This window comes from Coregonus lavaretus (assembly GCF_964263955.1).
Source record: "Coregonus lavaretus genome assembly, chromosome: 33".
Lineage (NCBI taxonomy): Eukaryota > Metazoa > Chordata > Actinopteri > Salmoniformes > Salmonidae > Coregonus > Coregonus lavaretus.
In genome coordinates, this window is record NC_140020.1 from 32,402,081 (window position 1) to 32,414,588 (window position 12,508).

Genomic DNA, 12,508 nt, shown 5'->3' on the forward strand with positions numbered 1-12,508 from the left:
ACTCACCTCGTATTGGACGAAGATTTTTTCTTCAACGAGTTGGACGCAAAGGATATCCTACAGACACCCGACAAGGCCCAAATCCCCTTCATTCAGATTAAGGTTATCCTACCAACGGGACATTAAAAACTGTAATATCTTATGTTTCACCGAGTTGTAGCTGAACGACGACATGGATAACATGCAGTTGGTGGGAAATACGCTACATCGGCATGATAGAACGGCTGACTCCGGTAAGACAAGGGGTGGCGGTCTGTGTATATTTGTAAACAACAGCTGGTGCATAAAATCTAATACTAAGGAAGTCTTGAGGTTTTGCTCGCCTGAGGTAGAGTATCTCATGATAAGCTGTAGACCACACTATTTACCAAGAGAGTTTTCATCTATATTTTTCTTAGCTGTCTATTTACCACCACAAACCAAAGCTGGCATTAAGATTGCATTGAATGAGCTGTATAAGGCCATAAGTAAACCGGAAAACACTCATCCAGAGGCAGCGCTCCTAGTGGCCGGGGACTTTAATGCAGGTAAACTTACATCCGTTCTACCTAATTTCTACCAGCATGTTAAATGTGCAACCAGAGGAAAAAAAACTCTAGACCACCTTTACTCCACACACAGAGACGTGTACAAAGCTCTCCCTTGCCCTCCATTTGGCTAATCTGACCATAACTCTATCCTCCTGATTCCTGCTTATAAGCAAAAACTAAAGCAGGAAGCACCAGTGACTCGGTTAATAAGGAAGTGGTCAGATGACGTAGATGCAAAGCTACAGGACTGTTTTGCTAGCACAGACTGGAATATGTTCTGGGATTCTTCCGATGGCATTGAGGAGTACACCACCACATCAGTCACTGGCTTCATCAATAAGTGCATCGATGACGTCGTCCCCATGGTGTCCGTACGTACATACCCCAACCAGAAACCATGGATTACAGGCAACATCCACACTGAGCTAAAGGGTAGAGCTTCCGCTTTCAAGGAGCGGGACTCTAACCCGGAAGCTTATAAGAAATCCCGCTATGCCCTCCGACGAACCATCAAACAGGCAAAGAGTCAATACAGGACAAAGATTGAGTCGTACTACACCGGCTCCGACGCTCGTCGGATGTGGCAGGGCTTGAAAACTATTACAGATTACAAAGGGAAGCACAGCCGTGAGCTGCTCAGTGACACAAGCTTACCAGACGGATTATCAGGACGTGTACTCCGAGCAAGTGTCTTCACTGACATTTTCAACATGTCCCTGGCTGAGTCTGTAATACCAACATGTTTCAAGCAGACCACCATAGTCCCTGTGCCCAAGAACAATAAGATAACCTGCCTAAATGACTACCGACCCGTAGCACTCACACCTGTAGCCATGAAGTGCTTTGAAAGGCTGGTCATGGCTCACATCAACACCATTATCCCAGAAACCCTAGACCCACTCCAATTAGCATACCGCCCCAACAGATCCACAGATGATGCAATCTCTATTCCACTCCACACTGCCCTTTCCCACCTGGACAAGAGGAACACCTACGTGAGAATGCTATTCATTGACTACAGCTCAGCGCTTAACACCATAGTGCCCTCAAAGCTCATCACTAAGCTAAGGACCCTGGGATTAAACACCTCCCTCTGCAACTGGATCCTGGACTTCCTTACGGGCTGCCCCCAGGTGGTAAGGGTAGGTAACAACACATCTGCCATGCTGATCCTCAACACGGGGGCCCCTCAGGGGTGCGTGCTCAGTCCCCTCCTGTACTCCCTGTTCACCCATGACTGCATGGCCAGGCACGACTCTAACACCATCATTTAGTTTGCCGACGACACAACAGCGGTAGGCCTGATCACCGACAACGATGAGACAACCTATAGGGAGGAGGTCAGAGACCTGGTTGTGGACTACAGGAAAAAAAAGAGGACTGAGCACACCCCTATTCTCATCAACGGGGCTGTAGTGGAACAGGTTGAGAGCTTCAAGTTCCTTGGTGTCCACATCACCAACAAACTAACGTGGTCCAAACACACCAAGACAGTCATGAAGAGGGTACGACAAAGCCTATTCCCCCTCAGGAGACTGAAAAGATTTGGCATGGGTCCTCAGATCCTCAAAAAGTTATACAGCTGCACCATCGAGAGCATCCTGACTGGTTGCATCACCGCCTGGTATGGCAACTGCTCGGCCTCCGACCGCAAGGCACTACAAAGGGTTGTGCGTATGGCCCAGTACATCACTGGGGCCAAGCTTCCTGCCATCCAGGACCTCTATACCAGGCGGTGTCAGAGGAAGGCCCTAAAAATTATCAAAGACTCCGGCCACCCTAGTCATAGACTATTCTCTCTGCTACCGCACGGCAAGCGTTACCGGAGCGCCAAGTCTAGGTCCAAAAGGCTTCTTAACAGCTTCGACCCCCAAGCCATAAGACTCCTGAACAGCTAATCATGGCTACCCGGACTATTTGCATTGTCCCTTCCACCCCACCCCACCCCCTCTTTTACGCTTCTGCTTCTTTGTTTATTATTTATGCATAGTCACTTTAACTCTACTCACATGTACATATTACCTCAATTACCTCGACTAACCGGTGCCCCCGCACATTTACTCTGTACCGGAACCCCCTGTATATAGCCTCCCTACTGTTATTTTGTTTTACTGCTGCTCTTTAATTATTTTTATTATAAAAAATAAATAAAAATGTTTTACTTATCCATTTTTTACTGATCCGTTTCTTAAAAACTGCATTGTTGGTTAAGGGCTTGTAAGTAAGCATTTCACTGCAATGTCTACACCTGTTGTATTTGGCGCATGTGGCAAATAACATTTGATTTGATTTGAATTACTTAGCTAGCAAATGCAGCTAGCTAGTTTAGTCTGCTGAATCACCCTCCTCAAACAGAGGGATGCCATGTTAGCTAGCTGGCTATGACTTTCCAACACAACACTGGAACTCTTCCAAGTCAAGGTCATCTTTTGGTATTACTAATTTATTGCCACCATGGCCTGCCGGTGTAACGAACGTTACTGCATGATTGTAGCGGGTTTACTAACACGTTAGTTCGATTAGCTATGCTGACTATGACGTTACTTTAGCTAATATGGTGACAATGATGTAGGCTGTGTGTAGCGGTTTGGCTTGGAAAGGTTTTTTGCCTGGACACATACAGCTGATGTGTTGTGCATTGAAGTCCACAAGCGAAGGGAAGAGAAGGAATACAACGTGGCTGCTATGAAAGTGAACTCTGTTTATGCGTGATCAGGGGTGTATTCATTACACCGATTCTGTAAAAAAAAAAAAATCTTAAACGGAAGCAAACAGAACAAAACAGGGATAAACTTACCTGAATTTGTCCAATAGAAACTCTCGTTTGCAACTGTTGGACTAATGATTACACCCTAAATCAGCTAGATGCAGGCAAGAGTGTGCAAGGCGGTATTGAATGTCACTGTCTGTCACCGCAAATCTCAACCTGTGTGCACCTACTTTGTAAACTTTCATTCATAGGCTACGTTGTAGCAACCTCATGATGCGTATAGGGAAAATTCAAGTAGTAGCCTAAACCTATCGCTGTTACATTGAACTGGGTGAATGGAATATGAATGAGAGTCATCCAATATGCTGTAATAGAAATAAGGCCATGCTCATGAAAAAAAATGGTCCTCCCTCATCTTAAATGGCACTGACCGCCACTTCTTTTAATATATTACTCAGTGAGTTTAATATTCACACATAAGAGGGGCTCATCTGAGGCAGGGAAACGTGTTTCTATTGGTAAAGAGGAACAGTAGAACAGCAGTCCCAAGTGAATAGCTTTGCATTCTGTCTCTGGAGACAGTTGATACAAAACCTTCTGTGACTGTCACACACACACACACACTGTCACACACGCAGACATGGCAGCCATGTTGTGTCACTGATAGTGACAGGCCCAGGGTTCTGAGTGCCACAGAGAGGGAGGGGGATGGAGAGAGCGGGACGGCTGAACGGCTGTCGTCAGTCACGCCTGGTGAAATGGCATTTTAATTAAACACATCTTGCTTTATAGGCACTGAAGGGGATGTGGCGTGTGGATGGAGGTGAAAAACAAAACGCTACACAGGGATGAGTCTGCATTATTCATGATGTCATAAATTGGCCAGCTGTAATCGTTTAGGAGACGATTGCTCTGTCAGAGTGTAAGGTACATTGATAGGTCTTCAGCAAGAGTGTGTGCGTGCGTACGTGTGTGCTATATCTATATATATATATATAGGTAAGGAGGAAAGGGGGGGTCAGAAGCGAGGTAGAGGTCAGTGCAAGGGTCCAGGCACATTAATACACAACAATTACATTGTTTGAAAATGTATTCACAGTGTAAGGTTTCCGCATTGGGAGTTTGATTAAATTCCTACCAAACTCAGGGGGTTATATGTATTATATGTATGGTTGTTTCCACAGTGAGACTGTCTGTAGAAAAGACTGTCCCTATTTTATTTCCCATTTTCTCCATGCAGTAGCAGATTACATCATATGCAATATCCCCACTAATTCCTCACATTTTCAATCCATGCACAGTGCTTTTTCCTTAAAAAATAAACACACACACAGTATATATATATATATATATATATATATATATATATATATATATATATACACTGCTCAAAAAAATAAAGGGAACACTTAAACAACACAATGTAACTCCAAGTCAATCACACTTCTGTGAAATCAAACTGTCCACTTAGGAAGCAACACTGATTGACAATAAATTTCACATGCTGTTGTGCAAATGGAATAGACAACAGGTGGAAATTATAGGCAATTAGCAAGACACCCCCAATAAAGGACTGGTTTTGCAGGTGGTGACCACAGAACACTTCTCAGTTCCTATGCTTCCTGGCTGATGTTTTGGTCACGTTTGAATGCTGGCGGTGCTTTCACTCTAGTGGTAGCATGAGACGGAGCCTACAACCCACACAAGTGGCTCAGGTAGTGCAGCTCATCCAGGATGGCACATCAATGCGAGCTGTGGCAAGAAGGTTTGCTGTGTCTGTCAGCGTAGTGTCCAGAGCATGGAGGCGCTACCAGGAGACAGGCCAGTACATCAGGAGACGTGGAGGAGGCCGTAGGAGGGCAACAACCCAGCAGCAGGACTGCTACCTCTGCCTTTGTGCAAGGAGGAGAAGGAGGAGCACTGCCAGAGCCCTGCAAAATGACCTCCAGCAGGCCACAAATGTGCATGTGTCTGCTCAAACGGTCAGAAACAGACTCCATGAGGGTGGTATGAGGGCCCGACGTCCACAGGTAGGGGTTGTGCTTACAGCCCAACACCGTGCAGGACGTTTGGCATTTGCCAGAGAACACCAAGATTGGCAAATTTGCCACTGGCGCCCTGTGCTCTTCACAGATGAAACAGGTTCACACTGAGCACGTGACAGATGTGACAGAGTCTGGAGACGCCGTGGAGAACGTTCTGCTGCCTGCAACATCCTCCAGCATGACCGGTTTGGCGGTGGGTCAGTCATGGTGTAGGGTGGCATTTCTTTGGGGGGCCGCACAGCCCTCCATGTGCTCGCCAGAGGTAGCCTGACTGCCATTAGGTACCGAGATGAGATCCTCAGACCCCTTGTGAGACCATATGCTGGTGCGGTTGGCCCTGGGTTCCTCCTTATGCAAGACAATGCTAGACCTCATGTGGCTGGAGTGTGTCAGCAGTTCTTGCAAGAGGAAGGCATTGATGCTATGGACTGGCCCGCCCGTTCCCCAGACCTGAATCCAATTGAGCACATCTGGGACATCATGTCTCGCTCCATCCACCAACGCCACGTTGCACCACAGACTGTCCATGAGTTGGCGGATGCTTTATTCCAGGTCTGGGAGGAGATCCCTCAGGAGACCATCCGCCACCTCATCAGGAGCATGCCCAGGCGTTGTAGGGAGGTCATACAGGCACGTGGAGGCCACACACACTACTGAGCCTCATTTTGACTTGTTTTAAGGACATTACATCAGGATCCGCCTGTAGTGTGGGTTTCCACTTTAATTTTAAGGGTGACTCCAAATCCAGACCTCCATGGGTTGAATCATTTGATTTCCATTGATAATTTTTGTGTGATTTTGTTGTCAGCACATTCAACTATGTAAAGAAAAAAGTATTTAATAAGATTATTTCATTCATTCAGATCTAGGATGTGTTATTTTAGTGTTCCCTTTATTTTTTTGAGCAGTGTATATATATATATTACAGTTGAAGTCGGAAGTTTACATACACTTAGGTTGGAGTCCTTAAAACTCGTTTTTCAACCACTCCACAAATTTCTTGTAAACAAACTATAGTTTTGGCAAGTCGGTTAGGACATCTACTTTGTGCATGACACAAGTAATCTTTCCAACAATTGTTTACAGACAGATTATTTCACTAATAATTCACTGTATCACAATTCCAGTGTGTCAGAAGTTTACATACACTAAGTTGGCTGTGCCTTGGAAAATTCCAGAAAATGATGTCATGGCTTTAGAAGCTTCTGATAGGCTAATTGACGTCATTTGAGTCAATTGGAGGTGTACCTGTGGATGTATTTCAAGGCCTACCTTCAAACTCAGTGTCTCTTTGCTTGACATCATGGGAAAATCAAAAGAAATCAGCCAAGACTTTAGAAAAAAAATGGTAGACCTCCACAAGTCTGGTTCATCCTTGGGAGCAATTTCCAAACGCCTGAAGGTACCGCGTTCATCTGTACAAACAATATAAACACCATGGGACCACGCAGCCGTCATACCGCTCAGGAAGGAGATGCATTTTGTCTCCTAGAGATGAACATACTTTGGTGCGAAAAGTGCAAATCAATCCCAGAACAACAGCAAAGGACCTTGTGAAGATGCTGAAGGAAACAGGTACAAAAGTATCTATATCCACAGTAAATGACTTCAAGCATACTTCCAAAGTTGTGGCTTAAGGACAACAAAGTCAAGGTATTGGAGTGGCCATTACAAAGCCCTGACCTCAATCCTATAGGAAATGTGTGGGCAGTACTGAAAAAGTGTGTGCGAGCAAGGAGACCTACAAACCTGACTCAGTTACACCAGCTCTGTCAGGAGGAATGGGCCAAAATTCACCCAACTTATTGTGGGAAGCTTGTGGAAGGCTACCCGAAACGTTTGACACAAGTGAAACAATTTAAAGGCAATGCTACCAAATACTAATTGAGTGTATGTAAACTTCTGACCCACTGGGAAATGTGATGAAAGAAATAAAAGCTGAATTAAATCATTTTCTCTACTATTATGCTGACATTTCACATTCTTAAAATAAAGTGGTGATCCTAACTGACCTAAGACAGGGAATCTTTACTAGGATTAAATGTCAGGAATTGTGAAAAACTGAGTTTAAATGTATTTGGCTAAGGTGTATGTAAACTTCCGACTTCCAACTGTACATACATACAGACATACATACACACACAGGATTGCCATAGGGTGTAATTCAATAGTAAATTATTGAGACTGAAGTCCTTTATATTGGAACCAGGTATAAACACATTTGGAGCACAATACAATAATGTCAAGCTGATTCATGAATTCTTCTATTTCAACTGTTATCTGTTCACTGTAAAATTCCCATTTCCCAAGACGATAAAGTGTTTTTCATCTCGAGCGTCGAACTCAAGGAAGTGATAAGAGGAATGTAGATGTGATTTTGCATGCAGCTTTAAACAAAATGATGACATTATAGCCGGGGAGATTCTGCAGTGACGATAATACAATTGAAGCAGTAACTTCTATCTGGTCTTTTCTGGTTTTCATTCTAGCTAATCTCATCTATGTCTTCATCTTCTAGCTATCCCTGGCTTATAAAATTCTACACTACATGACCAAAAGTATGTGGACACCTGCTTGTCGAGCGTCTCATTCCAAAATCATGGGCATTAATAAGGAGTTGGTCCCCCCTTTGCTGCTATAACAGCCTCCACTCTTCTGGGAAGGCTTTCCACTAGATGTTGGAACATTGCTGCGGGGACTTGCTTCCATTCATCCACAAGAGCATTAGTGAGGTTGGGCACTGATGTTGGGCGATTAGGCCTGGCCCGCAGTCGGCGTTCCAATTCATCGCAAAGGTGTTCGATGTGGTTGAGGTCAGGGCTCTGTGCAGGACAGTCAAGATCTTCCAAACTGATCTCGACAAACCATTTCTGTATGGACCTCTCTTTGTGCACGGGTGCACTGTCATGATGAAACAGGAAAGGGCCTTCCCCAAACTGTTGCCACAAAGTTGGAAGCACAGAATCGTCTAGAATGTCATTGTATGCTGTAGCGTTAAGATTTTCCTTCACTGGAACTTCACTGTAACTAAGGGGGCCTAGCCCGAAACATGAAAAATAGCCTCCTCCACCAAACTTTACAGTTGGCACTATGCATTCGGGCAGGTAGCGTTCTCCTGGCATCTGCCAAACCCAGATTCATCCGTCGGACTGCCAGATGGTGAAGCATGATTCATCACTCCAGAGAACGTGTTTCCACTGCCCCAGAGTCTAATGGCGGCGAGCTTTACACCACTCCAGCCGATGCTTGGCATTCGCATGGTGATCTTAGGCTTGTGTGCGGCTGCTCTGCCATGGAAACCCATTTCATGAAGCTCCCAACTAACAGTTTTTGTGCTGACGTTGCTTCCAGAGGCAGTTTGGAACTCGGTAGGGAGTGTTGCAACCGAGAACAGACTAATTTTACGTGCTACGTGCTTTAGCACTCGGCGGTCCCATTCTGTGAGCTTGAGTGGCCTACCACTTCGCGGCTGAGCCTTTGTTGCTCCTAGACGTTTCCACTTCACAGTAACAGCACTTACAGTTGGCTGGGTCAGCTCTAGCAGGGCAGAAATTTGACGAACTGACTTGTTGGAAAGGTGGCATCCTATGATGGTGCCATATTGAAAGTCACTGAGCTCTTCAGTAAGGCCATTTTACTGCCAATGTTTGTCTATGGAGATTGTATGGCTGTATACACTTGTCAGGAACGGGTGCGACTGAAATAGCCGAATCCACTAATTTGAAGTGTTGTCCACATACTTTTGAATATATAGTGTATTTCTCATTCTGGATGTTTATTTTCTCTTTGTTTGTATCTCTGTTCAGTTCTATGTCTCCCTTTGTAGATATTACACTTCCACCTACCTGTGTCTGTTTTTAATTTAAAATGCTCTCTGTGAGTCTCTCTCTGGTCCTTAAAGAAAAACTCCACCCAAAAGCTATCTTTTGGTATTTGTTTCATTAGTCCATTGTTGATATAGTCTCAAAATGTTTTGCATGTCAGCAATTAAGTTTTCAAGATATATAACTTTAAAAATACAAAAATACAGCCGGTATGATGCAAAATGCTGACATGCAAAACATTTTGGGACTATATCAACAATGGACTAATGAAACTAATACCAAAAGATAGTTTTGGGGTGGAATTTTTCCTTTAACACCTACATCAAAAATGGCTTCCAGAAAAACCTCAAAATAAGTTGTCTTTCTCGACCTCACAGCTGCCTATGATACCATTTGGCGCACTGGCTTCCTCCTGAAGCTGTCACGGTCCCTCCCCCATTAGGAAACCAAAATCATCACCACACTACTGAGTAATAGATGTTTCAGAGTCCAACTCAGAGAGGCAAAGAGCACATGGAAGAGACATACCAACAGTCTCCCCCAAGGCTCAGTGCTGGTCTCTGTTCAACCTCTACACAAATGGCCTCCCAGAAATTCATATACTTCTGATGACATATGCCTGGCAACGCAAGCTCCCAACTTCGACACCCTGGAGCAAACCCTAAATGACGATAGAGCCAAACTGGAACAATACTGCAACATATGGCGACTCCAACCAAGCCCAGCAAAAACTGTATCCAGTATATTCCACCTCCATAACGCAAAAGCCAATATAGCGCTCAACACTCAGATGTACAACCACAAGCTAGAGCACCAGCCCACCCCCATATACCTTGGGGTGACCCTGGACAGGTCACTCACCTTCTGGGAGCACCTGAGGACAACAGCAGCCAAGGTCAAAACCAGGAACAACCTTATCTCCAAACAAGGGGCGCCGCTACCACCACCCTTCATACCTTGGCTTTAGAGCTCTCATTCTCAGCAGCAGAGTAATGTGCACCTGTCTGGATCAAGGTCATCACACACACAGAGTCGACATACAGCTAAACACCACCATGCACATCATCACTGGCATACTGCGATCCACCCCGCTTCCCTGGCTCCCTGTCCTGGCAAACATATGCAGCCCATGCCTTGCCAACCTCCACCGATGGGGCATTAAAATAAGCCCCCTACAGTATGTGCCTGTGGGGTGGAGCAAACCATGCACCACATTCTTGAAGTCTGTCTAATCTACAAACTCAGCGGAGGCCTACTCACCATCAACACAGCAGGACCGGAAGCAATCACTTGGCTAAGGGACTTTACATTTGCAAAAGAAGAAAATACGGTTTTCAATCTTCTACCTCCCTTCTGTCTGTATTTCTAACGTGCATCTCTCTGTGTATTTCTGTGTTTGTTCTCCAGATAATAAGTATGCCCCAGCGGTCACTCTGAATGGGCACATCTTTATTCTGGGAGGAGCCTACGCCCGGGCCATCACCATCTATGACCCAGACAAAGGAAACATCAAAGCCGGACCCAACATGAACCACTCACGACAGTTCTGCAGGTAAGAACCAATATGAACCAGTCACAGCAGTTCTGCAGGTAAAGGGTTTACATGAACCAATTTGAACCACTGTAGGGGGCAGTATGAACCACCACCATAAATGTTTGTAAGTTAGGGGTCAGTACAGGAATGCAAACTTCCTACAGGAATCCTGCTAGAATTGTTTTATTCAGTCTCAGAAAACATTGTCAAAGAGTCATTAAGCAGGAGTCTGAGTCAAGTCGGAAGTCATATGCTGTAGATTCCGAGTCAAGTCACAAGTCTGTATAGTGCCAAACTCTGGGGCCCAGTGCATAGGGATCCACCCTAGACAGATACTCAGAAATACATTTGGGAAGACAGAGCTCCAGACAGAGATCTAAGTCTATGTAGCAAATGTACAACATAAATCACGCTATCAGAATTATTGCTAAACTATTCCCACACACACCAGCAGCTGTTCCACTAAATGTAGCTTTTAGCTAGGTCTGACTGACTAAGACTGGAGCTAAATGATCACGCACACACAGATGCACAAACACTACACACACACACACTCAGCCCTATGCACCAGCAGTCATTATAAACTAAACTGGACACTATTTTTCCTTTTTCCGTGTCCTTGTGGCTGAGTCCCTGGCTGAATTGTCCTTGTTTATCTTTAACAGCCAAGTTGGGCTTTAGCCAGCACTGTGTCCAATCTGGATCAGCTGTGCTTTTTTTTCTGACTGGATTTACTTTTATGTAATAATCTCATGGTGTGTGTCTCTCAGTGATGTGTGGGTTTGTGGTCGGTATGTTTGTTTTTGTGGGCTGTGAGTGTGTATATTTTTCAGCTGTGTGTGTATACCTTATGTAAATAGAGATTGCTCCAGCCCCCAGCGGGATTACAAAACTGTAATCAGTTTACAGCTAATGTGTTAATCCTCCCTCCCCCCCCCCCACACACTTCTCTGTTTCTGTTCCACACATCAAATGAGCACATTTGTAAAGATATTTTTCATAACTTTTCTCTCCCTCCACAAAGGCACATTTTAATTATTATCTCTCTCGGAAAGCGATGTTGTCATGTTGAGAGCATGTGACAAGTTCAGTGATCAGACTCTCTCTCTCTCTCTCTCTCTCTCTCTCTCTCTCTCTCTCTCTCTCTCTCTCTCTGCTTCTCTCTCTCTCTCTCTCTCTCTCTCTCTCTGCTTCTCTCTCTCTCTCTCTCTGCTTCTCTCTCTCTCTCTCTCTCTCTCTCTCTCTCTCTCTCTCTCTCTCTCTCTCTTTCTCTCTCTCTCAAAAAATGGGCGCATTGGTATGGCAGCGTTGAAATCCCCAAGCTGACTAGGTTGATGTGCCCTTGAGCAAGGCACATCATCCTAATTTCTGCTGTAAGTCACTCTGGATAAGAGTGTCTGCTAAATTAAAAAAATGGTAATATTTAAATGTGTTTCTCTCTCTGCAGTGCGGTAATCCTGGACGGTAAGATCTACGCAACGGGGGGCATCGTGAGCAGCGAGGGTCCTGCGCTGGGCAACATGGAGATCTTTGACCCCCACACCAACAACTGGACGCTCCTCCAGTCGCTGCCCTGCCCTCTCTTCAGACACGGCTGTGTTGTCATCAAGAAGTACATCCAGAGTGGCTGAGATCGGTTCAGGGATGAATGAGTTTCCTGAATGCTTTGTAGCCAACGTGGCTTTAATTTCTCTGGACAACCCAGACCCACGCCTCTTGTAGAACAGCAAAGTGCTTCAGCTTCATTTGGCGAATTTCGTTTACTTTTCCCACAGAACTGTCAAACATTTACAATTACTGTTACTCTCTCTCTGCTGTGGGGCTGGGGTTGTTGAGAGCAACAAAGTGCCGTGTTAGCTATGAAG

The 12,508-nt window shown here is 45.0% G+C and overlaps 1 pseudogene across 1 annotated transcript in view; it reads left to right on the top strand.

Annotated features, from left to right (window-relative positions):
* LOC311108205 (kelch-like protein 29) overlaps positions 1 to 12,274 on the top strand; it is a 208,891-nt pseudogene extending 196,617 nt beyond the window's left edge. Inside the window, exons 12-13 of the transcript in view lie at positions 10,517 to 10,661; positions 12,091 to 12,274. The product of the transcript in view is annotated as a kelch-like protein 29 (transcript). The remainder of the gene's footprint in view (positions 1 to 10,516; positions 10,662 to 12,090) is intronic.
* The last annotated feature ends 234 nt before the right edge of the window (positions 12,275 to 12,508 follow it).